Below are 24,486 nucleotides of genomic sequence, written 5' to 3'. Positions count from 1 at the left end.
TTTTTCCCTTTTAGTGGTGTGTATTTTCCCAGTGCATGTCAGGTGAGATTAGTTTTCCTTTCATGGAAGGGATGTGACATTTCCTTCTTAAATGAATGCCTTTGCTTTTCCTTAAAAAGTCAATTGAGAATATTAAGTCAGTGATAATCAGGCCGAAGGTGGATATGGCAGGGATCAAGGAGGAGCTCAGATGACCAGACGCTTTGACTGATGTTTGGGAAGAAGCATCTAGCTTCACTGCTCCACTGTCCGCGACTGTGCACACTCCTTTGCTGCGGCTGCCTTTCCTGAGCACCCACTGTCTACTGCGTGACTGAAATGAAGATGCCTCTGAACGCTTTTCTCATCAGTCTTGGGAAGGTAGCAGGACCAAAGCATGTTCATGCCCCTCCCCTTACAGCCACAAACAAACCACATGAGAGGACCTTGCTAGTTACTAATGGGTCACAACTTCGGATGCTGCGAGCAGGATTCTTTCCAATGGTAGAATCCAAACTAACTGAACATGGTTCTCTTTAGAAGAGCTTACAGGAGAGAAAAGAGAAGCCAGAACCCTACATCTACAAAATGAAGTCATTCCCAGCAATATGGAAGCGTGACTATTTCATTTACCTTCCTTGCCCCACCCCCCACGGCCAAGGAATGTGATGCTGTGTTCTGATACTTTGGTCTAAGGATTGCACTTGCATGGCAGTTCATCAGACTCTGAAATATTTTGGTCTTACCCCAAGAAGTTGGTCTACTTTTTAAAGTCAGGTATAAAATGATGGTCTAAGAATCATATTCTGTAGAATGCATGTTAGCAGGAGTTCGCCAGAGTCTCAGATCTTTTCTGGACAGCACCACGGACAAATTCATGTCATTTGTTTATAGATGCCCAAACCAACTCTGAACCTTGCTTCTCCTGCCTGGCTTCTACATTTCCGCCCTCAGCAGCATTTACTTCAGAGCATAAGACAATTAGGTCCATCCTCTGAGGCAGGCACTTCAGTCTCTCTGTACCCAAGCTGCACATGAATACTGACGGTGCAGCAGTTTTTCTATTTTGTTCTCAGCCCTTTCACTCCAGCCCTACGGGGACGGGAACTCTGAGGCTGAAATGCCTTGTAAACAACTGTTAGGTTGAGGAATAGATGTCAGATTCTTTCCTTGTAATGAAGCTCAAATGAATCACGCCAGTGGAGATTATTAATGATTTGGAGTCAATCCACTTAAGTAATTTACTATCATCATAAGGGAGTTAGGCAGAGCAGGAACTCGGAGCTGTGAAATGCCTCGAGTACACCAGTAAATAAGTCAATGGCTGAACCATCAAAGTCTTACAGTTCCTCATCCTGAAAGACGGGGAAGCCAGGATTTAACACCACAACTGTCTTCACTCTCCTTCCGCTGAGGACAGAATGAAAGGACATGGAGGAATTCTTTCTAGCTTTCCAAACCGGTTGAGCACTGTGACCCCTTCCCTGCTCAGAGCTGAGAACTCTGAGGGCCCAGGGATGAGGTAGGGGAGATGAAAGTCAAGTCGGAGTGCTGAGGCTGAACTGTCTGAGCCATATCTTCCATTAATGCCTCACAGCTAGAGTCAGATAATAAAGGAATTTATGATGTCACAGCAAAATTTGTCCCTGGATTCTATTAATGCCACATCACAGCACCCTTAGGAGATACTGTTTTGGCCATTGCCAGCTCTCCATGCTGGTGACGGCTGATACTAAAGGTGGTTTTACTCACAGCAAACTCAAGACAGTACAACTTTTGAATGGGTTCTGCAAGGTATGTCAAAACTGTGCTTTCTCCATAATACAAGGACTTTTGCCAAAAGGGAATGAACATGGGATTTTCTTCTAAGGAGTCTTCAAATTGTGTCTCAAAAAAAGCCATCCTGGGAATCTTTACTTTTTACCCAAGTAATAAGGTCTTGCAAATACCTTAGCAGAAAGGTTAGCTGCCTGATAAAAAGTGTCTCTCCTTGTTCCTCCTGCTTCCTCTCTGCAACAAGAGCTTGGATTGTGCTTCCTTTCCACTAGATCAGACAGCATTCCCCCTGGGGGAGGCTGAGGTGTGCATTTAATTGGCTCTAGCCTGTGTGGAGGTCTGGTTTCTTTTGCTTAGTGATGGAGCTGGGTCTCTGAGGCCAGGTTAACATACTGAGGGATGCAGAGCAGAAAAATGGAGAACTGGCATCTGCTGACGACTGTCATGGAGCAAATGAACGGACTAAGCTTAGAACCTCTTAATCTCAAAGTTCTTGTCACATTTGAGAACACAATCTTTATGCTTTAGGCCATTTTAACTTGGATCTTAACTCCCTGCAGCCCAGAACACCGATTGGTGCAGCTATCGTACAGATGTTTTGGAAAGTTACACAGGGACATCTTATTTGTTCCCATTGACATTCCCCTGATCTGTATAAGACGGTGAGTGAAAATGCTTTTCTGATAAGGACTGTATCTTAGTAAGCTTATTTTTATAGGAAAGTGATGGCATCGGCTGCTTTACTTGTATAGGTGTTAGGAACCAACGCTAGAACCACTGAGGACGTCCCTGGTGGCTCAGGGGTAAAGAATCTGCCTGCCAAAGTCGGAGATGTAGGTTTGATCCTCGAGTGTGGACGATCCCCTGGAAAAGGAAATGGCAACCCACCCCAGTATTCTTGCCTGGGAAATCTCACGGACAGAGAAGCCTGGCGGGCTGCAGTCTGTGGGGTCACAAAGAGTTGGATATGACTTAGCGACCAAACAACAAAGAACTACTGAGCAGATGCTTAAATGGTACCTAGAAAGTGAAAGGAAGGACTCTCCTGCGTCAGTCTATGCTAAGAAGATCCTCGGCGCCAAAGAGCTGCCCTGTATCTGTGAGCACACTTAGAAACACAAGAAGGCTTTTCTGAATCTCTCCGACTTAGGATATTATTAAAAGGCACTGATGCAACAACACCCACAACATCCCCATGGTCTAAGATGCAGAGAAAGAAGAGTGGCAAACCCTCTGGGAAGCCAGGAGCCTGAGGGTGACTCTGAAACGTCCTCTCATCACCCATCAGATTGTCACCCCTGCTCACAACTGGGTTCCACAGAAAGAGCACTGGACCCGGTGGAACAATTTCAGCAGCCCTCACATGTATGTTAATCAGGCACAGTTCAAATATGCCCCCTCCACAAGCCAGGGGACCCGCTCTTGTCTTAACAGCTCAGGGCCGGAGTGCCCCGGGTCCCAAACTATGGGATCGGACCTGGGTTAGAGACTGTTGTTTTGGACCATTCTGAGTCTGTTTCTTTGTGTGCAAAATAAATGTCCTTATAGAGTCATGCCTCTTAGGGTTATTATAAAGTTTAATGAGATAATCTACTTTACAGTCTAGCATGCACATGATAAGAATTTACTAAGATACCAGGGCTAATAGGGATCCTACCCCAGAAGAGCCACATTTTCCCAGGAGACGACAGTCTGAAAATCAGAGAAGCAAAATGCAGCCTGCTTAGGTAGCCTTAAGGGACACATTAGTACACTGAGGGGCTTCTTTATTTTTCAGTGACGTTCCCTAGCCCAAATGCTTCTGAGCTGCTGACATACATAGTAATGTTTTCAGTCTGCAGGTTGGAATTCTCTGTGTGTGGGGGTGCAATAGATAAAATTCTACCGGACTTGACCCCTGCCACACAAACTTCCTGACAAGCTATTGCAGGCATTGGTACATTCTTCTAAAAGAGGATGAGACGAGGCGGGACTTTACTCTCCTAGACAATCTATTTTTGCAGCCAAATTTGTTTTGAATTACCTTGTGCACATAACACTTATTATGCTGTCATCTTGGAATCACATCAGTGAGAGCCTCGGCGAGGTGATAACTCGGGTGCACGCCGTCAGCCGACTAACGACAACCTTTATTCCCGGGATTAGCATTACATGTACATTACGCCAAACGGCGACGATGATGGCTGCAATTACGGCGCGATGCTCATCCCGTGACGTTTGGCCCAGTCAAATTAAATATCATTAACTCGCCCAATTGAGCAGATTGCTTTTTAAAACAGTTTATGCGGCTCTAAAACCAAGTAAATGGAATGTTTTGGAAAGAGAAATGCTGATGGCAAACTTTATTATACATTAAATGCATAAGTTATTCACCTAAGGCTGAGGATGGTCCCCTGGGATGGAGATGCAATTAGGGTGAAAACCCAGTCAGTTTGTCTCAGGGCAAAACAGCGCTGCTGCAAAATCTGACAGGACGCTGAGGGAACTTACAGAGGTCCCCGAGCTGGAGATCTCCAGGGATGCGATGCTGCAGGCATGCAACGATTCCTTCCTGGTTGCACTGAAGCCTGGGCAGCGTGACTGTGGCTCTTTGAGGCGCCCACAAGTACGTATTCCACGGCCCTGAGAACTAAAGCAAAGCTGGGGTGCTCCTCCATTTGGGGGTAAATCTCACTGATAGTCCCCCTGTCCATCTTTCATGCATTCATCAAGCATTTACTGAGGTTATTTAGCGAGACTTACTCCCCTCTTGGCTGCAGGGACAGCACTTGGAAGAATTTCTTGGGGAAAGATGGCACGGGAGAGCCATTGATGAAATAGTCAGAAGAAATGCGCTGTGGGTAGCATTTCCCCCTGGCATCTAGGGAGGGACTTGATCTGGCCAAGGAGGCGAGTCTACACTGGAACACTAACTAGTGAATTACAAAGAGTCTTGGTTTGCACTGCCTACCTAGACATCCCATTGGTGAAAACTGCTGTCATACCCTTTCAGAAAACACCTTTCCAAAGAGGAGCCAGGGGCTTCTGGTGGCTCAGTACCTGCCAGTGAAGACACGGGTTCGACCCCTGATCCAGGAAGATCCTACGCGCTATAGAGCAACTAAGCCCATGTGTCTCCACAGCTGCTGGGCCTGCACTCTACGGAAGTCCTTGTGCCCTAAAGCCCACGCTCTGCAACCAGAGAAAAGCCTGTGCCGCAAGGAAGACCCAGCACAACCAAAAATAAATCAACAAAACTATACACAGCACAACAAAAAAGAGGAGCCAGAAAGCTTTCAAAGTTCCCTACACAAAATTGTAAGCGGTTCAGGATATTTTAAGCTATATTCAGAGAAGACATGGCATACCCTTTCTAAATTAGAAAATAAGTTTCTATTTATGGGAAGACATTTGGTTTCTGAGGATCGGCAGATAGCAATCATCTCGATTTCTATTACATGTGCAAATGGCCCCAGTATAAAGTGCTTATGCAGTTTCAAATTCGGCCTATTATAAATTATGCCCCAGGCTAAAACCCAACTTTTATAGGGTTCATTTAATTAAATACAGGGGCAGTGATTGCATTCTGCAAAATATCACACCTGTTTTCAAACTAATTAAAACTTAGATCCCACTGGAAGCAATAGACGATAATAAAATACACAACGAAAAGTAAAAGGTTTCATGCCCTGATTGAGGTTGGATTTAAAAAAAAATCTTTTCTCATTCAGGAAATTCCTGTCTGTCTTAATTTATTTCAAATTTATAGTCTGCTCTGGGGCTCGATAATAAAGGGAAGGCCAACTTATCTAAAATGGAGGTATTATGTAGCTAAGAGGGAATATGGGTCTTAATGAACAAATGGTATTCAAATTAATGTTTCTGTGAAAAGCACTGATTTTAGAGATGTGTGTGAAGAAAGTACTCACTTCAGAGATGTGCATGGATAAGAGCACTATGCTCACAGAGACCTTGGCTCTGATGCAGTAAGGACTTAAATCTGTGTGGGTGCATTTGGTCAGCAGTAAGGACCTCAGTGAGGTTTGTCCATGGGAATTTCTAAATTACCTGTCTTGACATTATTTCCATAAGTTTGGTATGTCTTCAACTGGAAGCTCCCCTCCCTATCATATTCTGATCTCCCTACATGGATAAATGTATAACCTGGGTTATTCTCGTATTAGAGGAGTCTTCTGTCAAACTTAAGCCTATCATGTTTCAAAATCCTTTACTTTACCCCCTAAATGTAGAAAATACCTGGCTACCAGTCCTTGACTGATAAAAAGATGACATGTCTGAAAGAAAGAGGCTAAAAATCATACATATACACTATTAAAAATCATATATGTACTCTACTGACAATGATTAGTGTAAGATATTACAAGATGCTTTCTTCTCAGGTCAGTATCCTACCTTCATCAACAAAATCTTCCTTATCTCCTTTTGGAAGCTTTGATAGCATCACCCCTAAATCCCACTGTAAGTGCCAGGTTACAGGTGTCCATTAAATTGCAGTGTATATGAACCATTCTGCATCTTAAAATGAACATGCAACTTTAACCTCATCTGAAAGGTAGTAATTTACAGCAGCAGCTCAATACATAACAGGAAAGCCCCGTTTTAAGTACTTGGAAAGAAGGTGTTCCTACCGCTGAATCTGTCTGCTTTCTGGGTCCTGTAAATTCCTCTCTGAAACTCGAGTGTCTTTTCCAGGTACATATTCAGTTCCTCTGGAAAAGGGATTGGTTTCAGGTTACAAGTCACTTAAATATGGTGCTTTACATGCCAAGGTTCATCACTGTTCACTCCTGGATGATGTCCTTGCAAATGTCTTCAACCGTCCTTGCCCTTCTCTTATTCCTTCTTACTTATCTGCGAAGCCCTGGCCAATCCTTCTGGTCTAACCAGCTGCCTCACTGTTTCGACATGCAGATTACTGATGCTGGAGGACATTCTCAGAAAGCGATGTCACTGAGGCAAATGGGATGTCACCCTTCACAGCTTTCGGGAGATGTGTAAGTACGTAGTTACTTGATTTTCTGTTGAGTGCCTGTATTTTCTCATGGGGCCCCAAGTTCCCAGGGCAAAAAAGCGTGTGGTCTGTTCACTACAGGATGCCCAGGGGTTAGCACAGTGGCTGGCATGCAGGAGCCTCACGAATGTTTATCACCCAAGGGACCTATTTATATGTCTGTAGACCATCACATTCTCCTCATGCACACTTGTTGGCATTTCATGGCATACCTTCTACTTTTTGGAGAAAAAAAATATATGAGGTCCAGAGAGGCCTTAGAGTGTCTGTGAAGAATCAAGGCAGTCCCAGCTAAGCTCCCCTTAATTCTCTGGGTTCTTAACTCACAGATGACAAAGTGGGGCCATTGAAAGTAAAAAAAAGAATCCCTGATCCCCAGTGGAGAGGAAAGAGACAAATGACACATCTATAGACCTCACAGGAAATGCAAAATTGCTTCTTTCTGTTCCTCAGACAATTCCCCCCCTTCCAGTAGTGGTGTGGACTCAGCTCTGAGCGCTGTGCCTGGGCCGGGTGAGCTAAGGGAGGGTGGGCAACACGTCATGTCCCCCCAGAGGAAGAAGGGCCCTTCTGCAGCTCACAGTGAGAACCAGAAGGGCTGGCCATGCGTGGGCTCTGCTGCCCGGCTCAGGAGTCGGCTGCAGTGGAAGCACACAATGGCTTGGCCCACGGACACGTGCACTCGAGTCCTGGCGGTGCGGAGGGGACCGCTGGGCGCTCAGCTCCCTCGCCCTGTGCCAGGAGGGTTGTCAACAGGGCTCTCCCCTGAGTATTTGCAAGTTGAAGAGTCTGAGAAAGCCCCCATCAGCTCTCTGCGCGGCATCGCTCACCTTTGTACCTAATGAGTGACCAGAAGATGTGAGGTCGAATACTGGAGCTTCTGATGCTTCAGTCATGATTCAGCGCCCTCGTGTGCCAGCTGAAGACTTGGTCTACGCACTGTGTATACACCAACTCACACTACCATGAGGCAAGTCCTACTATCATCACCATGCGGTGGGCATGAAATTGAGAGGCACAGAGGGTCTGTACATCTCCACACCTTCCATTAAAGATGCTGGTGGCTTTCACCTTGAATCAGGAGATGCATGCTTAGTTCAAGAAGTATTCATACTTCTTCCTACACATCAATTTTACTTCATTTAACCATCCACACTGGCATCTCCTGTGCATACGTGAATGCTGAGTCACTTCAGTTGTGTCGGACTCTTTGCAACCCTATGGACTGCAGTCTGCCAGCTCCTCTGTCCATGGGATTCTCCAGGCAAGAACACTAGAGTGGGTTGCCAAGCCCTTCTCCAGGGGATCTTCCCAACCCAGGGATTGAACCTGTGTCTCTTATGTCTCCTGCATTGGCAGGTTGGTTCTTTACCACTAGCACCACCTGGGAAGCCTGATCATGATCGCCTGGCATGATCTCCTGTGATAACAGCAAATACAGCCACACATAGAAGAAAGAAAGTGTGGCCAGGTTTCTGCAGGTGTCACTCAAAGGTTTATGGAAACCATTTTATTATGTCATTTTCATCTGCTTGGTATGAACTTCATACTGGGCTCATAAGTCACTTGTATAAATTAAATTTGTTAGCTGTTTTCCTTAAAGATTCAGGGCTGGCTGGCTAGAATAAAATTTTTACCCTCAAGTCTCTAATCATTAGAGGAACAGATGTGTAGGAAGACTCTTCCATCCACAGGACCATGGTCACACAGTTTACAACAATGTTTAATGATGTTCCGTGTCACCGCAGTCATTTAAGTTTCCAGTGAGGAGGGGCTTCTAACATGAAGACAGGCAAGAACAGGCAGGGGTGCTATGTATGATGACGGTCCACAGTCAAAGCTAAAAACTGCAGCCCTAGTACCCACGGCCTGGGCTTCAGTGTTGGCTGTGTCACGGAGATGCTGAAGCATCTCGGGCAGGTTAACCTCTGGGGGCCTCAGTTTCTCTATCATTAAAATGGGTTTACAGCAGGACCTAACTCATTGGGTGGTGTCAGAACTAATTACGCTGTGCAGAGAAGGTAATCACGGTTCTGCACAGAGGGAGGATTCAACAGCTGCTAAATCTCTGTTGTCCTCACTCGATTATAGAACTCCTGGGGAACCATTGGGTGCCAGGCACTGATAACGTGGTAACCAAGGCCCAGTAACACTGGGTGAGGATGGGCACAGTTGGGGCTCTGGGATGAGATGCACGGATGTCTTCAGTTCCTGCTCGGCCAGGCTGTGTTAAGGTGAGTCACGCTACTCCTGTGTCTCTGCGTTCTCAGTCGGAGATGGGGATATTTCAGCTCTTACTTCTTATGTTTCTGTGGCAACTGATCTTAGCACAGTGCCCAATGCTGACTGTTGTTTGAAAGTGAAAGTGAAAAAGTTGCTCAGTCATGTCAGACTCTTTGTGACCCCATGAACTATACAGTTCATGGAATTCTCCAGGCCAGAATACTGGAGTGGGGTAGCCTTTCCCTTCTCCAGGGGATCTTCCCGACCCAGGATTTGAATCAGGGTCTCCTGCATTGCAAGCGGATTCTTTGCCAACTGAGTCATTGTTTACAACTCTACAAACCCGGACAAACTACCTACCTCTCCCTGTGCTTCGTCTCTAAGTGGAGTTGTGTAAATCTATTGAAAAGGGCTTAGAAGGCAGTCTGGCTCATAGTTACTGCTCTGTCCTGGGGAAGTGGTCCACCTGTGGTTCCTAAAAATTCCACCTGCCAAATTTCAGTAAAAACTTTACTGCAAAATTATGTAAGAACAACTCATAAACAAGGCTTTATGTCCCATCCACTGATGTGGAAAGAAGGCCTCTTCTAGATCCTGGTATCCCTCTCGGAGATGTGATACTCTGAACTTGCAGCTCTGGGTATCTGCTCTGTGCCAGGCACTGTGCTACATGCTTTATATGCACAACTGCGTCCAGGTCGCAGGAAGGTCAATGGTGAGGTGAGGGATATTATCCCTGCTTTCACAGATCAGGAAGTAAAGTCCAAGGTGTGCCAGCAGCTTGCTCAAAGTCACGCAGCTCATGAGCAGCAGAGATGGAATTTCAACCCGGGCTGCCCAACTTCAAGTGCCCGCTCTCACCACTGGACAGCAGACCTGGAGTGCTGGGATCCAACCTCGGCCTTAAAGCGAAGGGAAGTGCTAACGGCGGATTATACTGGCCCCAGGGCTTCCCAGGTGGCGCTGGTGGTAAAGAACCCACCTTCCCCCCAAGAAGGTGGGAAGGATGAAACAGAGTCATCAGCAAGAGAGAGGGGGAGGCACAAGATTAGGAACATGACTCTCAAATGGGAAGAACAAAGATCGTCGTCAAAGGAGAAAGTCCACTGGACATGCCTAGGTGCAGACGGGTGAGCTCCGCATGCTGGACCAGGTGGGCTCAGCTACCTGTCCTTTCTCAGAGCTCATGGTGCTGAGAGTACCATGTTTAATGGCATTCACTTACCCATCCCTTCCTACTTAACTGCAGAGAAGCTCAAAGGAGAGAGGAATCTATTTTTTTTCCCCTAAATTCTATTCTTACTAAGTTGTCATGAAATTAAAAGATGCTTGCTCCTGGACAGTAAGTTATGACCAACCTAGACAGTATATTAAAAAGCAGAGACATTACTTTGCCAACAAAGGTCCAATTAGTCAAGGCTATGGTTTTTCCAGAGGTCATGTATGGATGTGAGAGTTGGACTATAAAGAAAGCTGAGTGCCGAAGAATTGATGCTTTTGAACTGTGGTGTTGGAGAAGACTCTTGAGAGTCCCTTGGACTGCAAGGAGATCCAACCAGTCCATCCCAAAGGAAATCTGTGCTGGGTGTTCACTGGAGGGACTGATGTTGAAGCTGAAACTCCAATACTTTGGCCACCTGATGCGGAGAGCTGACTCACTTGAAAAGACCCTGATGCTGGGAAAGATCAAGGGCAGGAGGAGAAGGGGACGACAGAGGATGAGATGGTTGAATGGCATCACCGACACAATGGACATGGGTGTGGGTGGACTCCGGGAGTTGGTGATGGACAGGGAGGCCTGGTGTGCTGCAGTTCATGGGGTCGCGGAGTCAGACACGACTGAGCTACTGAACTGAACTGAACTAAGTTGTCTCATCAAATTTTAGCATGTCTGAACTATGAACGTCCGTGTCCCAAGGCATTTTATGAAGTCCTGGCAATGAAACACCACTTAAAATAGTCCAATTAGGGCAAAAGTAATCTTCTGTTAAAAAAGAAAACTCTTACCCAGTAATGAAATAAGTAGTCTCAGACTTCTTGAAGCCTTTGAATCTTAAAGAGGAGTGAGGCCAAGAAAGCGAATTTTGAAAAATGCTTACCGGCCTTAATGCCCTGCACTTTATTTGCTTCTTTTAACAAGATTATGAAATCTCCTAGCTATCTCTAGACAACACAAAGGTCAGGTAACAAACCAATGAATTCCAGAAAGAAAATCAAAGTCAAGAGTGGATTCACTATAAAATAGGATTTCTGGTCGTCAGGGATTTGTGTAACCTCAAATCTGGTTTGCAACCTCAACAGTGGTTTGGAATTTTTTGGTTCTTTTTTGTTTGTTGTCACTTTTCCATCCAAAGAAGCAAACTTTTGATGTATATCACTTACATGAAAATTAATTTCGGCTCCTGTATCACCAACTAGTTCATCTAGTGATCTACAGACTGATTAGTAAAACTGATAAAAATGACTGTGATAGGATCCTTGAAGAAAATACTGTAAAGACTAAATGTAGTCATTGTTGTTTAGTTGCTAACTCGTGTCCAATTCTTTTGCGACGCCATGGACTACAGCCTGCCAGGCTGCTTGGTTCATGAGATTTCCCAGGCAACAATACTGGAGTGAGTTGCCATTTCCTCCTCCAGGGAATCTTCCTGACCTAGGGGTCAATCCCACATCTCCTGCTTGGCCACCAGGGAAGCCCCAATTAAATGTAGGCTTAGTGGTTAAAAATATCAGTTGAAAAGGGCCTGGTGTCAGCATGAAAACAAAACTACTCCTGAATTCTGAGAGAATGGCTACTTTTTCTTCTGTCTTTAGAGAGTCAAAATCATTAGTTGGCTTGTTCATAATCACCTTTCTAAATAAATTATGCTGGGTCTCCTCAAATACCTTCAATTTCCTACAAAGCATTTGTAAGAGGTCCACACCAGGGAAAAACTGAAAGCATAGCTGGAGTTTGAAATGTCATCCAAAGGCCAAAGGTACTTAGGCTGGAGTTCCTATCTGTGACTTCTTTGAACGAATGACATCTAATACTTCTGAGTATTTTCTATGTACCGTACACGAGGCTTATGGATTGTACATTTAATCACTTATTCGTGTGCAAAAACAGAATGACTAAAACCGCAGTACATTTGTGAGTGAAAACAAATACAGAAGCTGCCCGAGGAAGACCACTGTCTGGTTAAGGAGACAGATGCTAATAATCCCATAACTGAGGGAAGGAAAGAGAACCCAGCAGGGACAGGGGTCAGGTGCTGGGAAGAGGGGACTCCTCTGAGAAAGAGATGCTGAGGGCAAACCAGAAGAACAGCCAGGATTTATGTGGGGAAGAAGGGAGGAGACTGTATTGCAGATGAAACAGTAGCATGTGCAAAGTCCTGTGGCTGGAAGAGAACTGGTCCACCAGGCTCAGGATACATGACATGGAGACGCTTGTGTGAAGAGACTAGAGAGGTGGGGGAGGGTGCAGGTCATATTACTCTCTGAGGCCGAGGAGGTGGAGTCCTCCCACTTTCCCCATATTCCCATTTTCACAGGAAGCTGAGATTTAAAAGAGTAAGTGACTTGTCTAAGGGTTCTATAGATATCAAACAGTAGTTTGGGGAGCTTGAATTTGGGTCTCCTAACTCCAAATACAGCATTCTTTGAAAGGTAAAATACCTGCTGAAATGTGAGGATCAAGACAAACAGAGGCAAGTACCAAATGTCAAAATCTTGAACTGAAGAGGGACCTAGGCAGGAGTCCTTGCTCCTCTTGGGGGCCTTTCCTCACTAGTTCCTATGGATGCTGAGGACACCATGACACCACCTGCTGTTCCTGCCCTGACCTAAGCCCCTAGTTACTACTGGAGACTTTGCTTCCTAAGACTCTGGAACCCTGTATCTTTCCCCTTTTGCTAGAAAATCCTAAGAGGTTTGATTAGAAGAGGAAGATTGGCTTATTTTGCTGATTGATTAAAAAAGCTACTCAGGGACTTCCTTACTGGTCCAGAGGCTGAGATCCCACACTCCCAATGCAGGGGCCTGGGTTCCATCCCTGGTCGGGGAACTAGATCCCACATGCTCCCACTAAGGGTTTGCAAGCTGCAATGAAGATCGAAAATCCTGCATGTCACAAATAAGACCCAGAGCAGCCAAATAAATAAATAATGCTAAGAAAAAAAAGGCAGTCTCAAATCTCAACAATTTGTTCTGCAAAGTGGAACAGTACTCCCCAGCCTCAAAGAGGGGAGCTCTACCCACTTGCTCCTAAAACTCTTCATGCTTCACACGAGCTGCCCCACATTCATGACATTATAGTATTAAAAAAAAGGAAACCAGGCCCACTTATATGAAGTTTTGGATTCTGAGTTTTGACCTTTATTGGATGTCAGCAGTTCAAAGTGGTATGATGGGTGATTATGGGCCTTTTCATAATGAAAACTGTTCAAATCTCATGGGGAGAACTAAGCAGAGAAATAAACTGCAGAACTGAAGCCTTCATTGTAGCAAGACAGCCCTTGTTTTGCCTTGTTTTTGGTTTTTCGCCACAGCTCTTGTTGCTCAAGTGTTCTCAGGGAAACAGGGCTCCATATTTTATTCTAATAGCATCATTTTGGAGAGTGATGCTGTGTCCTTGGGAAGGGGTACTGTTTCATTGCTTATCTAGTTCATACAATGAAAGCACAAAAGCTAACCTTGTCTTTGTCCTCGACTTTGGAAAAATTCTCCATTTTTAAGTGCAAATTATTGCTCAATTTGTTGCAGAAATTTCGGTTAGAGGAGAAAATATTTGTTTCTTTTCTGCTGGGTTGAGATATATTTCTAAATTTGAATAGAAGTTCCAAAAGGAAAAAAAAACACAAAACAAAAAACCTTGCTCCTAACAGTTCACATTTCACCTGTAATAAGTACGAATATTCCATTTAGGAGTGCTTACATGCAGAAATGAGTCTGGATATAGCTTTCTGGGATTGCCAACACAGTCATCCAGTGCTGAAAGCCTCCCTTGCAACCAGGGACCAGGAACAACTTGACATCAATAGATGGTATCACCTGTAAGTTATTTCCCCTGAAATACGCAATTACCTAATGACTGCTGTGAGAAATTAATGCAGACTTCTGGAAATATTGGCTTTGAAAGAAGAACCAATGAAAATGAGTGGGAATAACCAGCTCTGGAGACATCTATGGTGGAAGAAACAGAAAGTGGAAAGATTTAGGACCTTTATGAATCAGAAATAAACTTAAGTTGGTACTTCTTGCTCAAAGATTTATAAGCGTGATTTATAAATGGCACCAAAAGAATAATGATGACATCCTAGGATATTTATCACCACTGAAACAGGAAATAAAATGACTCTCCTCTCGACTTCACAGGCACCGGAGGGCTTAAAATATGACCACATTATAATAATTGATCCTCGCTTTTTTGGTGATTAAACTCTGGGAAGTAAGAATAGCAGAATAATTGCATATTTCAGCTGCACAGAACACCCAGCACATAGGAGGCCCCTGATAAGTTTGCCGAACTGAACAGAAATAAAAAGTGAAATGAAAGATATTCATAGAAAACATGAAGTGGGTGAAAAGCACTAAATTACATATGCATGAGTCTTGTAATTGATAAATGCTGGGAACCAAGAAGAACCAAGTAAGCAAAATATTCTACTTTAGTTAAAAGAAACCATGGATCCTTTCTGGGCCTCAGTTTCCTCACCTGTAAAATGGGCAGATTGTTCAGATGACTTTTAATGTGAATCTCACTGGATTTTGAGGTGCTCTCTGATCATTTCACATTCCCCAACACCTGACCTATGCCTTACAGCCATTCTAGACACAATTCCACAATCCCCTAACTTCAGCAATACTGTCACATCCTGGGAGAAAGATATGTGTCCACAAATCCTTTCACGTCCTCAGGGTACTCAGTTAAAACCTCCTGATTTCATGTCCTTGCTCCCTGGTTCGGTCACATGGAAGCATCCATGGTAGGGGTCCTTTCAGGCATACCCCTGAATCTCAGATCCAGCAGGGGACACAGAGGAGATGGAGCCCTTGCCGGCAGCCACCTGGAGAAACCTTGCTTAAGTGACACAACCCTGAGTGTGCTCCAGGGACGTGAGTGATCAAGTGCACTAGAGAGGGTGGCTGGGCGCCCCATTCTGAAATCTCTCTTTTGTTGTCAGAGATTGCCAGAGACTTTTAATAATGAAGCGTAAGAGGTTAATTTTGTGAAAGGAACAAGAATACCATTGCTTGCAGGGGCACGGGACTCTAGTCCATAGGACAGAGAAGAACCAGCAGTGTTTTCTAAAATGATTTGCTAGACATGGATAGAACTTGCTTTTGAGCAAACTCTGAGAGATGGTGAAGGACGAGGAAGCCTAGCAAGCAGCAGTCTGTGGGGTCGCAAAGTCAGACATGACTTAGCAACTGAACAGCCACAAAGACCTTGCTAGAAACGTACCAGGAGCAAACCATCTGGAAAAGAATTAACGAATCAAAGGAAACACTAGATAATACAATTAGAATGTGAGGAAATTTAGGGGTTTTCCAGAGAGAAAGAGAGGCAAGTGTGCGTATATATGAATTTGATTATGACCAACCTCAAGCTGGAAAAAGAATGTTATAATATTTTTGAAGAGTATAGTTATCACAAACTCACGGTTGCCAGGGGGAAGGGATAGTTAAGGACTTTGGGAAGGTCATGTACACACTGCTATATTTTAAATGGACACCAACAAAAACCTACTGTATAGCACATGGAACTATGCTCAATGTTATGCGCCAACCTGGATGAGATGGGGGCTTGGGGGAGAATGGATATACACGTATGTGTGGCTCAGTCCCCTCACTGCTCACCTGAAACAATCACAACATTGTTAATCGGCAACACCCCAGTACAGAATGTTTTGGAAGAAAAAAGAAAGAGAACATACCGAAAAAAAAAAAAAATAATAAAGAACAGAGTTATCAGAGGGGAGAGGGAGATGGCTGGGGTTGATATTTATCTTTCAGATGCTCAGTAGTTAGCAAGTATACTCAGATGGGTGGAAATGCATTTGCAGCTATGTTTCAGCAAAATGGTGTATGGGTCTGAGAAAAAAGAAATGAGACCGCTGGCAGCAAAAATACGATTCCCCATCACAGGCAGTGGCAGAGGGCAGCCGTGGGAACACCATTTTCTCTTCAGTTGCTTCAGGCAACTGCAATTTTTTCCCCCCTCCTCTGCTTTGTTTTGGTTCAGGGACTTTTTCTTTCAACCTTTCCATAGTTGAGTTAGAAACCAAGAGTCTGAAGCTCTGGAAACTTCTCTCTGATCTCATTTCATCATGGTCTTGAATGAACTCACTGAAAAACAAGTCTAGCTGTGGTGACATTTGCTGTGTGTGTCCGAGGAAACTTCAGGCCGAATACCTGCCCTCACTGCTATCCAAGGCTTTGCATATGAAGTCTAGCTGGGAATAACACAGGCTCCTTTTTATTGATGTGAATGTATCGGCCTAAATACATACTTTTAATATTTTTTATGGAAGTAGTTAATTTACAATGTTGTATTTGTTTCAAGTGTACAACAAAGTGATTCAGTTACATATATGTGTATATATATATTATTTTGCATATTCTTTAAAAATTTTAGTGAATAATTTTTACTAAAGTAATTTACTTTTCATATTCTTTTCCATTATGATTTATTACAGGATATTGAATATAGCTCCCTGTTTTCAAAACCTACAGTTGGAGCTCGTATGTTCCCTCATGCCCTTTTCTAGCTTTTTAATTTGGCAGGGATATGGTTAATACCAAAAGCATTTCTTCTTTAAAATATATGTCATAGGGACTTCACTGGTGGTCCAGTGGTTAAGACTTTGCCTCCCAGTGCAGGGGATGCAGGGTCAATTCCTGGGTGGGCAGCTAAGATCCCACATGTTTCAAGGTCAAAATACCAAAACATAAAAGAGAAGCAATACTGTGACAAATTCAATAAAGACTTTAAAAATGGTCCATATCAGAAAAATAATCTTTATATGTCACAGAGTCACACCCACCAGCTACATGGCACTTTCATGCTATATAAAGTGTTTTCTCCGGCTTTGCTCAAGGAGTAAGTGTCAAAGCTCGTATAGCACCCTGGAAACGGAGCTCTCTCTGGATACAGGAGCAGATACAGGATGTGTGCGCACGAAAGGAATGAAGCGCTGTTCCAGAATCCAGAACTCCTTCTGCCCCAGAGCCTCTGCCTGGGGACCCCTGACCACTCCATGGTACCAGCTAAGAAGGCCAGCCCGGCCACCAGGACGGGCTTTCCTCACCTCCACCCCATTACAGCCTCCTCGAGTGCTTGCTGTCAGCACGCAGAGTCCTGGTCACGGGTGTGACTTCACCTGAGTGACTTGGCGACATCGCCTCGCGCTCTGAGTGGTGAGAACTGTGAAGACTGTGACCTCTTTAGTGTGGTTTGCAACCGCCGCAGCACTGTCAGTGACCGTCCCTACTTGGCATACTGCAGGTGTTCAAAACATCACCAGCTGGAAAAAAGAACTGAATCTGAGCATCTCCTCCAAACACACTGCATCGGTCCACCTCTGCAGAGTATTTCTGGGGGAAGCCCTGGCCTTACATACCCCTCTCGAAAGCCCCGTTCTCCCTCGTTACTTTAACAGAAATGACTCAGCAACAGTGGTACCAAGGATGTCCCCAGAAGTTGCTCTTTCTGCATCCACTCCCAGCACTTCATGCATTCCTCTGGAGATGGCAATCCAACATGATGATCCTCTCTGACCCGATTCTGGAGACCTGGCTGTCCCCACCTCCTCTAGAGATGCCGGCTTTCTCTCTCGGTCCCCAAAGATCAGCTTGCTTGACAATATGTATCAGCGGTTGGTGCAGCATCGTGCCATACGTGGTCCAGGTCTGCACGCTCACACATCTCAGAGTGCGCCTGCACACTCCCAACACCCTAGCAGGAGGAGTGTGGACTCCTCTGCTTCAGAGGAAGAGTCTACTGTTCAGACAGGCCCAGTGAACTTTCCACAGCACAAAGCCACTCCATGGCACGGCCCTGAATCTCCCCCTTTTATACATCGATGCTGAGGAAACGAGGTCTCTGCTTTGTCTTCCCACCAAGGCCATGGATGCTGTGAGCACAGGGGCTGTTTTCAGTTTTTTTCTCAGCGTGTGACCCATAGAACACAGTAGGCACTCAATACATGCTGGCCTTAGGATAACTAGAGGGTGATTCTCAACTGGGATACCTTGCGGGTGGAATCCCTCTCCTGCTTTAATCAAACAATAAGGGGAACATCCACTTGGAGGTGGTCTCAGACTGATACGCATATGTCCCCAGAAGCTGCAGACCCGCCTCCATGTAACAGAGGACAAAATCAAGCAGTTTCTTGGTCAGTGCTTCTGCAGTTGACCCATGTTCCCTTGCAGTTCACCTTACACTGTAATTACAAGCTCCCTGGTGTAACATTTCTTTTCGGCCTCCCTCCCCCTTCTTCTCATGAGGGTCAGCCCCACAGGGCATGGACTCTGCTCTCCACGGCAGTGCCTGATACTTGGCACGATACCAGGACCACAGAGGGACCCTCTGAGGGTCTGTGGAAGGAAGGAGTGGGGGGACCTGCCCAGGGTCAGGTCTGTATGTGAATTAGTTCTGAATCAGGATAACTGCTCTCCCTCATGATTCCAGGCAAGTCACTCAGCTTCTCCCACTCTCAGTGGTCTTGTCTGTAAATGGAACTGATAATAGTACTTGAACTTTAAGGGGCTAGGTGAAACTTACATGCATATAACACATGTATATTTTCTTGGGCTCCAAAATCACTGCAAATGATGACTGCAGCCATGAAATTAAAAGACGCTTGCTCCTTGGAAGAAAAGCTATGATAAACCTAGATAGCGTATTAAAGAGTAGAGACATTACTTTGCAGACAAAGGTCTGAATAGTCAAAGCTATGGTTTTTCCGGGAGTCATGTATGGATGTGAGAGTTGGACCATAAAGAAGGTTGAGTGCCGAAGAATTGATGCTTTTGAACTGCGGTGTTGGAGAAGACTCTTGAGAGTCCCTTGGACTGCAAGGAGATCCAACCAGTCCATCCTAAAGGAAATCAGTCCGGAATATTCATTGGAAGGACTGATGCAGAAGCTGAAACTCCAATGCAAAGAACTGACTCATTTGCCACCGGATGCAAAGAAGAACTGACTCATTGCCACCGGATGCAAAGAACTGACTCATTTGAAAAGACCCTGATGCTGGGAAAGATTCAAGGTGGGAGGAGAAGGGGACAACAGAGGATGAGATAGTTTGGTGGCATCAAATCAACTCAATGGACATGAGTTTGAATAAATTCCGTGAGTTGCTGAAGGGCAGGGAAGCCTGGCGTGTTGCAGTCCATGGGGTCACAAAGAATCGGACATGACTGAGCGACTGAACTGAACTGAACTTTTATACACAGAAAAGTTACTGATAGTCCATGGGGTCGCAAAGAGTGGGACATGACTGAATGTCTGGACATAAACAACACACCGTATATAGGGCTATCCAGGTTGCTCAGTGGTGAAGAGTCTGCCTGCCATGCAGGACATGCGAGTTTGATTCCTGGGTTGGGAAGATCCCCGGAAAAGGAAATCGCAACCCATTCCAGTGCTCCTGCCTGGGAAATCCCATGGACAGAGGAGCCTGGCAAGCCACAGTCTGTGAGGTTGCAAAGAATCGGACACGACTTATCGACTAAACAACGACAACACATGTATATAGACCATGTGCATTGCAAATAACATCCAGTAAGTTATTTATCATTGCTGTTATTACTTGTTTTATGCTGATAAGCATAAATCTCCAAATCATGAGAATACATTCACCCTGGGCCTTCACTATTCACTCAAAGATAAATAATGCAATCATGAAATTGCTTTGCTCCTTTGGACATTTCATAACTGTGGCTGCATATGGAATAGAATTGGTTCTGAAACCACAGGGCCAACTGAGAAAAATGCATGCAGTAACACCAGGTTGATTTCTCCATGGTGGTCGACTCCCTCCCTTCACTCTTAGGGGAACAGCCACTGGCTCACACTCCGTGGACAACCGTGAACAGAAACTTCATCAGGGTGGGAGAGGTAAGACAGACACGCCGAACAACTGAAACTTCAAAACCTGCAAAGTTTTCCAGGGACCGAGCCCTATCCAACAAAGCTTCAGTTTAGAAAGTTGCCACAGCACGAATCAAAAAGGAGAAAACGCCAGTCCTGGGGCAAGAGAGGCACCCCTCGTTAAGGAATCACTCCAAAAGGGAGTGCTAGTATCTAACACGGACAGGACGTGCAGTACGTTACTCACATGGAGCGTTTCATAAGCTAGATAAAAAGGAACGCAATCCTGGCTATAAAAAATCATTGAGATTCCAGGGAGAGGGGCAGACATTGCTTCCACCTCCTGATGCCATGTGAAATATCATTCTGAGGGACAGTAATTTCTCCCTAGGATTTTCCAACTCTCCAAATAGTGAGCAGCTGCCTGATGAGGTTCTTATTCTTTGGAGTTTTCTTTTATTAAAGTGCACATCACTTTGAACGCTGTGTGCCACATCCACTGACACTTTAGGCAGGGGAGGAGAGCAATTAGTTGTCCTGTGTGCGGAACAGGAACGAGTCTGGTAATTCTATGGTAAACTGCAACACAGGGCGGAGACTGTTATCTTCCCAGATGTCTGACAAATTAACTCTGTTTTCATTGGTTTAATGCCCTGAATGGTAAGTGTCTGGATTATTTGTTTTATGCAGTGTTTGTTCACAAAAGAGACAACATTTTGCTGAAGTCTTCTTTATATAGAAACAGGCAGACATGCAAACTCTTAAGAAATGTGTTTATAAAGACTCCAGCTCTGACTCTCGTCTTACAGATGTCTTCTCTTCTGTCACAACAAATGTTATGGTTTGGGAGAATTCTTTTGTGAGTGAAGAATGCTTTATGCTAAGGAAAAAATAAAGCAGTGTTCCGTATTTTTTCAAGATCTTTATAGCTTATCAACGCCCCCCCCCCATTATTATTCGTGATTTACTTTCCTTCAGAATGGGGGGAAGGGGAAGGCTTTAAAATAAGATATTTCTTCTTGAGTCTTTTATTAATATTTGTCTTTTATTAAATACTGACTAAATTTAAAAATATCAAAGATATGTGTAACTGTAAACAATGTTACAACGAAGCCTTATAAACCTCCCACCCATTTTCAGAAAAAGAACACTACCCCCAGGTCACCTTGACAAACTGACATCTCATGTCCATGAATGATCAGAGTGCCATGAATAGCCAAGAAGAATGTACCAAGGTGACTCTGGGAAGGGACCAGCTCTGTCAGGGATCAAAAATTACTGCAAAACTGTAGGAGGATACAACAGATGCCCTAAGTGGTGTAGGGACAGGAAAGGAACCAGAAACAGCCCCGACCATACAGGGAAGCTGGCACGACCCCTTGACTAGGAAGAGAGGGGTTTTTCTCCAAGTGGTATTGGAAAATCCATATGAAAAAATGAAGCTGGACTTCAACCTTACACCATATATAAGCAGGTAACTGGAAAAGGCCAAATTTATGTTAAACTTTTAAAAGAAAACAAAGGCCAGTAGCTCTATGACTTCAAGGTAGAGATGATGTTTGCCAACAGAGACTAAAAGCACAAACTGTAAGAAAAGACTGATCTATTTGATGACATTCAATTAAGGAATTTGGTTCATTGGAAGACATCATAAAGAGAAGGGAAAGATAAGTGACAAACACGGAGAAAATGTTTAAAACTCCTAACAGACAAGGGACTCGTACCTGGACTGTTTTTTAAAATTCCCACAGGCAATTTTAGAAGATGCAAGAAGAAGGTGCAAATTCCAATAGAGAGCAGGGCAAACCCTGAACCGATACTTCACACAGAGAAAAATGAACTCAAAGAAGACAAAGATACATTTGAAAAAAAAAAATACAGTCGGCCCCCTGTAATTGCAGGGTCCACGTCTGGGCATATGAAGAGCTGACCGCACTCACCATACTACACCATTGTCCATAGGGCTTGTGCATCTGTGGATCTGGGTGTCTGCAGGGGCTCCTGGGACGATTCCCTGAGAATACTGAGGGTGAATGTGCTCAGCGTCAGTAACAGTGTGGATAAATCAGGTTCAAACCAGAGTGAGCTACCTCTCCATGTTCGCTATGTGGGAAAGTTAAGAAGTCAGACAATACTAAGTGTTGACAGGGATGGGTGGCAATAAGAATCTCTACCAAGATGATGAAAAATAATTTGGCATTAGTGAAACGGAACAGGTACATCCCCCAAATGCCCTCCTTTCCTCCACATCCTGTCTTTTCATCCTCCCTGACTGCCTTTCTCCCTCTTTCCTTCTTTCCACCCTGCCTACTACTCACCCACCCACCTACATGTAATTACCTATGTGTCTCCTAGAGCAGTGATTCTCTAAGGGTGGTACCCAGACTAGTAGCAGCTAAAACCTCATGGTGATGCACAGGACCCAGTGTTCTGACAAATCTCCCATGTGATTTATGATGCCTGTTCAGTTTGAGAACCATTGTCCTAGATTGTTTTTTATGCCTTGAAACGGGTGTCAGAATGAAAGTTACAAAATGAGAGTCCATTCTCCTCTCTCACCAGTCTTTCCTATCCAAAAGGCAAAAAAGTGAGACTATCCTTAATACCCAGGGTGTATAGGAGTGGGGATGAGGAGAGGCAGACATTCACATACTCGTGGGTATTACATAGACAGGCTTATTTGGGGGGAGGTGATTTGGCAATACTTATAAAGAACCTCTAAAATCACTGATCCTCTGACAAAAGAACTAGAAGTGTGCCTAAGAGAACTGTCTAAGATTGGCCAATGATGTTGTTTAATTGACGGATATATAGTGAGATCGACTCCTGCAGCCTGAACGTCACCAGCAGTGGGGTCCAAATATCATGAACTGTCATGAGGGTGACAGTTAACTGACTCATCATCACAAAGAAGTCCCTCATCAAACTTAACTTCCCCCCAATTTCAGAAAATCAGGATTCATTTAGGTAACAAAGTCCTTTATAAAAACACATTCTATTCTGGCAGGAGGATTCTGCCCACCTCATTCACATTATTCGGAATTACTTTCATTAGATTACCTTCCCTTTGACTACTGGGAAAGGGATGTTTGGAGTAGGATGGTCTGTGGTTAGGGTGACACAGGATAACTTTGGAGCCTAGGGTGATTCTGACAAGGGCAATGGTTAAAAAAAAACCACCCTGAAGGTTTGTGAAGTTTTATCTGTAAAGCTTCCTGATTAGTAAATATGTAAACATGTCCTGATCAGTTACTGGTTATGTGTCAGGACTGGGGTGTGTGTGTGTATCTTTTACAGATAGAACTTCACTTACCTACAATTTTTCACTTGTAAACTAGAGAGTACATAAAAATCTACTTGAAAACTCTGCTTAAGCAAAATAAAGTAAACTTTTTGGTATTGATCTACAGATGGCTAAATTTTGGATCTGCATTTGAATGTCTGAGATGAAGAGCTTACTTATCCAAAGGGCTTCCCTGATAGCTCAGTTGGTAAAGAATCCGCCTGCAATGCAGGAGACCCCAGTTTGATTCCTGGGTTGGGAAGATCCCATGGAGAAGGGAAAGGCTACCCACTCCAGGATTCTGGCCTGGAGAATTCCGTGGACTGTAGAGTCCATGGGGTCACAAAGAGTTGGACACAACTGAGCAACTTTCACTTTCACTTTATCCAAAAGAAGACTTAGGAAAAACATCCTGCTTGATGACTAGTAAGACTGGGAAAGGGACCCCTTCCCAAAGTTCCCCAAGAGACATGCAATGCAATATTCCCGTGGTGGAGAAATGGGAAAATGCGCCATTCGAAGTTGATAAATTCACTCTTGATGGTTTCATGCTTGCCTCTCTGCCGCATGGCCCGACAGCATCTTACTAATATTGTGACACCTGCCATACCACTGAAGGTGATGCTGCCAGGAACACGGCTCTGCACGCTTCAGAGAGGATGCTACGTCCCCTGCTGAATCCCACTCAGGCAGGGAATGCGTGAGGATTGTTCTGGCTCTGGTGGGCCTCTACTCCGAGCTGCTGACAGTATTCTTTTGCACCTCTTCCTCCTCAGTTTAGCCACGGCCTCTCTGCATTATTCATGCGGGTAAGAAAAGTCATTTATAAAAACTGCACTTTCCCCACTGCTCTGTGTATCTGTTTCCGCCTGCCCCTGCAGGTGGGTGACAGGAATGCAGTTAGCAGGGCAGAGCCCTCCCCCGTGACCCTGGGCCGCCTGCCTGAGGGCCTTCTGCGGCTTATCTGTGGGAGCCATTAGAGGCCGGGGACCCGGGCTCATCTGTCACTGCGCAAACCTTTCCAGACCAAGGCGGGACCCAGTTGAGCCATTCCTCATTCAGAAGCTAATCTGGTAAGCACGTCCTGATTGGTTATTGGTTATGTGTCAGGACCAGGGGTGTCACGGAGAACAG

The 24,486-nt window shown here is 44.7% G+C and overlaps 1 protein-coding gene across 1 annotated transcript in view; it reads right to left on the bottom strand.

Annotated features, from left to right (window-relative positions):
* PDZRN3 (PDZ domain containing ring finger 3) overlaps positions 1-24,486 on the bottom strand; it is a 251,721-nt gene that overhangs the window by 23,773 nt on the left and 203,462 nt on the right. The window lies entirely within an intron of this gene.

Source organism: Muntiacus reevesi, chromosome 4 (genome assembly GCF_963930625.1).
Source record: "Muntiacus reevesi chromosome 4, mMunRee1.1, whole genome shotgun sequence".
NCBI lineage: Eukaryota > Metazoa > Chordata > Mammalia > Artiodactyla > Cervidae > Muntiacus > Muntiacus reevesi.
The sequence above is the reverse complement of the archived record's forward strand: the minus strand, read 5'-3'. Positions and strand labels throughout refer to the sequence as shown.